The sequence below is a fragment of the Cynocephalus volans genome, chromosome 3 (assembly GCF_027409185.1).
Source record: "Cynocephalus volans isolate mCynVol1 chromosome 3, mCynVol1.pri, whole genome shotgun sequence".
Taxonomy (NCBI): domain Eukaryota; kingdom Metazoa; phylum Chordata; class Mammalia; order Dermoptera; family Cynocephalidae; genus Cynocephalus; species Cynocephalus volans.
Window position 1 is genome coordinate 20,270,049 of NC_084462.1, and position 6,203 is coordinate 20,276,251.

At 39.7% G+C, this 6,203-nt stretch overlaps 1 pseudogene; it reads left to right on the forward strand.

Annotated features, from left to right (window-relative positions):
- Positions 1-5,213: 5,213 nt before the first annotated feature.
- LOC134372471 (CD63 antigen-like) lies at positions 5,214-5,952 on the forward strand (annotated as a pseudogene).
- Positions 5,953-6,203: the final 251 nt, after the last annotated feature.

The following is a 6,203-nucleotide window of genomic DNA, read 5'->3' on the forward strand; positions in this document are numbered from 1 at the left end:
TGCCAAAGGGGAGAAGGGCAACCCCAGCAGAGGGAAAGGGGATGCAGCTGACATGAGACATCTGGTACCGTGCGTGTCCCCAGAGCCCGGCTCCACAGACAGCTACATCCTCAGCGAGGGCCCGGGGCAAGAGAGAAAAGCCTTAGGAGCAGTTTGTGTGGGAGCTCAGAGCATCTGTGCTTTCAAAGGTCTCCAAGCCCTTAGAAACCAAGATGTGGAAGGAGCAAGAAGTGTGGGGAAGCATATTTGTTTACACAAAATAAAGGCTTTCTGTTCCCTAATACCTAGAATGTATAAATAAAAACAAAAATCCAAATGGCCCCTAAAATATGTAATAAGATGCTCACCTTTGTTCATAAAAGAAATGCTCAGTAAAATTACACTGAGATACTATTTTTCATCCACCAAATTGGCAAAATCCAAAAGTTAGAGAACACCTTCCATTGGCAAGACAGTGGGAGAAAAAGATATTCTTCTACATTAGTAGGAATGTAAATAGATTCAACCAACCCCCAAGGAGGACAATTTGGGCAGTATCTACCAAAATTACAAATTCTTGTGCTCTTTCACCCATCAATTCCACTTCTTGGAATTTATTTTAAAGATACTTGCACATGTTCAAAATGACAGATACATAAGACATTCATTTGCAACATTGTATATAACTGCAAAAGATTGAAAACAACCTAAATGTCCAACCCCAGGGGACAGGATAAGTAAGTTATAATACATCCATCCAGTGGAATATTATAGCTGTAAAAACAGACTGAAGAGGGGATGTGAGCAAAAGTCGCAGAATAAAAACCTTTGAAAATTCACCCCTCCATAAAAGCAACAGAAAAACTGGCAAAAATTATCAGCACCAACTTTTTCAGAATTCTGGAAATTAACCAGAGGATTGCAGCAAGCTAGGGAATGTTTATTCAAGAAAACAGGTAAATCTTGGTAAGCACAGTGAGCTTTGTGTAGTTTTAACTTGCCCTAGTCCTATCCCCGGCTCTCTAGCTCAACAGCAGCCTTGAAAGCCAACAGCACACATTCCCAGTACCAGAAGGAGCAGGACAGTGCTGGAGTTCTTCCAAAGCCTCATTTCCAAAGAACTGGCATTATTGGACCTGTCTGGTGGGTCCCTGAAAGACCCCACAAAAAAATTTGTCTTTATGTGAGCTAACTCAGAGCTCCCCCAGTGCCAGATCCTCTCTCTGGGTAGGCATTTGTCAAAAACATTCACAGGCAAGTGTTTTAATGTTGCAGCTACCTGGTTCAATGAATAACAGATAAGCCAAATAATAGAATAAAAACATGAAGATAGACTAAAATAATAGATAAATAAATAATAAATAGATAGGTAATAAATAATAGACTAACCACAGGAAAAAAGAGGGGAATGAGATGTCTATGGAGGCATTGAAAAGCTCTGACATGTTCCTAGGAATCTGGAAGGCCATGCACATGCCCAGCGCTGTATACATGCTCATGAAAAACTGAGAAGGCTCTGAGCGCTCATCTCTGGCTGATCTTGATGCTCAATGCAAGCTGGAAGTTAAGGCTAAGGCAGAGTTGTCAACTGCCTGGCTGAGCGTTGAATGTAGATCCTAACAAGCACACAGAGCCCCTTGGCAAAGACTGAGATTTATTGATTCCAGGTATTTAAAGAAATCCCTGTCCAATCATTAGCTGATCACTAAGCTAAACAAACACAGACTTCAGTGGACACATAACACAAAGAAAATATACTTTATGGAATTAGTTCAGAAAAGTTACTAAACAATTACTGCTACAACAAAGAGCAACAACAAACCCTGAAGAGAAAGGAAGAATCTGATTCCCAGAACTGCCTCATTATATTATCTAAAATGTCCAGTTTTTAACAAAAATCAAGAGATATGCAAAGAAACAAGTATGGCCCATACACAGGGGGAAAAAAAGTAATCAATAGAAATTGTCCCTGGGGGGTGGGGGTGGGGGACGAAATAAAGAAAGAAACTGTCCGGCCGAGCCCGTGGCGCACTCGGGAGAGTGCGGCGCTGGGAGCGCAGCGACGCTCCCGCCACGGGTTCGGATCCTATATAGGAATGGCCGGTGCACTCACTGGCTGAGTACCGGTCACGAAAAACACACACACAAAAAAAGAAAGAAACTGTCCATGGAGAAACCCACATATTGGACTTACTGGATAAAAACTTTAAATCAGCTATTTTAACTATGTTCAGAGGACTAAAGAAAATCATGTCTAAACAACTAAAAGAAAGTATGAGAATGATATTTCACTACACAGAGAAACATCAAGGAAAAGACAGAAATTATAAAAGAGAACCAAATTGAAATTCTGGAGTTTTAAAGGATAATAACCGAAATGATAAATTAACTAGAGAGACTCAGCAGAAGACTTGAGCAGGCAAAAGAATCAGCAAACTTAAAGATAGGTCAAATGAGATTATCCAATCTTATTCAAAGACCTGTGGTACACCATCAACCATAGCAACATATGCATAGTAGGAGTCCTAGAAGAAGAGAAGAGAGAAAAGGGAAGAATGAACATTTGGAGAAATAATAGCTAGAAACTTCCCAAATTTGATGAGAAACATTAATCTACACATCAAAGTAGGATAAACTCAAAGAGATCCACACCTAAGCACATCAGAAGCAAACCGTCAAAAGAAAAAAACAGAAAATCTTGAAAGTAGCCAGAGAGTAGTGACTCATCAATACTAGGGATACTCAATAAGATTAACAACTGATTTCTCATCAGATACCATCAAGACCAGGAGGCAGTGGGATACCATATTTAAAGTGCTGAAAGATGGTCCAGCCCTGTGGCTCCCTCAGGTGAGTGTGGCGCTGGGAGTGCTGAGGCCACGGGTTCGGATCCTATATAGGGATGGCTGGTGCACTCACTGGCTGAGAGTGGTGCAGACCACATCGTGCCGAGGGTTGCGATCCTCTTACCAGTCAAAAAAAAAAAAAAAGTGCTGAAAGAGAAAAAGCAACTATCAACTAAGAATTCTGTATCCAATAAAAGTATCATTCAGAAATGAAGGGGAGGCTGGCCAGTTAGCTCAGTTGGTTAGAGTACCTACCATGTTACAACACCAAGGTCAAGGGTTTGAATCCGCATATGAGCTGGCTGCCAAGAAAAAAAAAGAGGAGAAATTAAGACATTCACAGATAAGCAATAACTAAGAGAGTTACTCACTAGCAGACCTGCCTGACAAAAAATACTGAACGGAATTCTTCAATTAGAAATGAAAGAACACTAGACAGTAACTTGAATCCACATTAGAAAATAAAGAGCACTGGTAAAGATAACTATGTAAGTAAATATAAAAGACAGTATAAATATATGTTTTATTTGTAACTCCTTTTTTTTCCTATCTTACATAAAAGACAAATGCAAAAAGCATTAATTACAAATCTATGTTAATGGGCACACAATGTATAAAGAAGTAATTCATGCAATAACAACATAAACAGCAAGGGGAGGGAACATAGCTATACAGGAGCAAAGTTTTTGTATACTATTGAAATGAATTTGGTATTAATCCAAACAAGAATGTTATAAATTAAGATTTTAACAGTAATCCCTAGGGCACCAAACAAGAAAATAACTAAAAAATATATAGTAAAAAAAATGACAAAGGAATTAAAATGATACACTAGAAGACATCTATTTAAAACAAATGAAGGCAGATGGAGGAACTGGAGAACAAAGATATACATAGACACATAGAAAACAAACAGCAAAAAGTCACATGCAAATCATACCTTATAAGTAATTACATTAATTGTAAATAGGTTAAACTTTGTAATTAAAAGGCAGAGATTGGTAGAATGGATTAAAAAACATGACCCTATGTTTGCTATATGCTGTCTACAAGAGACTCACTTTAGATTCAAAGATACAAATAGATTGAAAGTAAAAGGATGGAAAAGGACATATGATGCAAACAGTAACCCAAAAAAAGCTGGAGTGGCTATACTAATATTACACAAAATAGACATTGAGGCAAAAATTGTTATTACAGACAAAGAAGGACATTTTATAATGATAAAAGAGTCAATCCACCAAGAAGATATAACAATTATAAACATATATGCACCTAAGAATAGAGCCCCAAAATACATGAAGCAAAAACTAACAGAATTGAACCAAAAATAGCTGGAGACTTCAATACAATAACAATGGAACAACTGGGCAGAAGGATCAACAGAAATATAGAAGGCTTAAACAACACTATAAACCAAACAGACCTAACAGATATCTATAGAACAGTCCACCTAACAACAGAATACACATTCTTCTGAAGTGTACATGGAACATTCTCCAAGATATACCATGTGTTAGATCATAAAACAAGTCTCAATAAGTTTACAAGTCCTGAAACCATACAAAGTATGTTTTCTGACCACAATGGAATGGAAATTAGAAGTCAATCGAAATTTTAGAAATTTCAAGAAATTTGAGAAATTCACAAGTACATGGAAATTAAACAACACACTCCTAAATAACCAATGAGACAAAGAAAAAAAAATCACAAAGGAAATTAGAAAATACTTGGAGATAAATGAAAATGAAAACATCAAATATATCAACATGCCAAAACTTATGGAATGCAGTAAAAGCACTGTTCGGGGGGAATTTATAGCTATAAATGCCTACATTAAAAAAGAAGAGATCAACTGGCAGGTTAGCTCAGTTGTTTTGTCTTGTAACACCAAGGCCAAGGGTTCAGTTCCCCTACTGGCCAGCTGCCAAACAAACAAAAAGAGATCTCAAATCATTAACCTAACTGTACACCTTAAGGAACTAGAAAAAGAGGAGCAAACTAAGCCTAAAGTAAGCAGAAGGAAGAAAATAATAAAGATTAGAACATAAATAAATAAAATCAAGAATAGAAGATAACAGAGAGGCAGGGGTGGGTGCTATCTTCTGGGTAGGGGCCATGTGGCCCTGGTAGGTGGGGGCTCAGCCCTCCCCTCACTTGCTCCAGTGACTAAGGCCACAGCTGTTCCTGTATCATGTGATGGAGGTCAGGGGTCACCTGTTGGGGGAGGGGATTGTGGCTGGAGCCTGGGGTGGGGAAGGGCCAAGCAGCAGGTGGGATGGGAGCTGGAGGGGCACAGCTAGAGAGCCCCTGAGCCGGAGCAGGAGAGAAGCACTCAGCCTCAAGGAGCCCAGGCCCAGGAGCAATGGCAGTGGAAGGAAGAATGAAATGTGTCAAGTTCTTGCTCTAGGTTCTTCTGCTGGCCTTTTTGCACCTGTGCAGTAGGATTGATCACAGTGGGTATAGGAGCCCAGCTTGTTCGGAGTCAGACTATAATCCAGGGGGCTATCTCTGGCTCCCTGTTGCCTGTGATCATCATTGCACTGGGTACCTTCCTTTTTCTGGTGGACTTTTTGGGCTGCTGTGGGGCCTGCAAGGATAACTACTGTCTTATGATCATGTTTGCCACTTTCCTGTCCTTTATTATGCTGGTGGAGGTGACTACAGCCTTGCTGGCTATGTGTTTAAAGACAAGTCGATGTCAGAATTTAATAAGGACTTCCAGCAGCAGATACAGAATTACCTGAAAAACAACCACACAGCTTCAATCCTAGACAGGATGCAGGAAGATTTTCAGTGCTGTAGGGCTGCTAATTACATGGAATGGGAGAACATCCCTCTCATGGCCGAGAACCAAGTCCCTCATTCCTGCTCCATCAATATCACTGTGGGCTGTGGGATTAATTTCAATGAGAAGACAATCTATAAGGAGAGCTGTGTGGAGAAGATCTGGGGCTGAATGAAGAAAAATGTGTGGGTGGTGGCTGCAGCAGCCCTGGTCATTGCTTTTGTGGAGGTTCTGGGAATTGTCTTTGCCTGCTGCCTCATCGAGAGTATCCAAAGTGGCTATGAGGTGAGGTACGGGGTTTGGTCTCTTCAGCCCCCTCATCTAGGGGGAATGGAGTAGTATCCCCCAGATTTTTCAACTAAAAAGATTATTTTTTCAGACTGAAAAACAAAAAAGAAAGAAAGAAAGAGCATATAAAGAAAGACAATAGAGAAAATAAACTAAACCAAAAGTTGGTTCTTCAAAAGATCAGCAAAACTGACAGAACTTTAGCTAACTAATGAAGAAAAAAGAGAGAAGACTCAAATTACCAAAATCAGTAATACAAGAGGGTCCTTGCTGCCGACCTTACAGAAATAAGAAAAAGAACA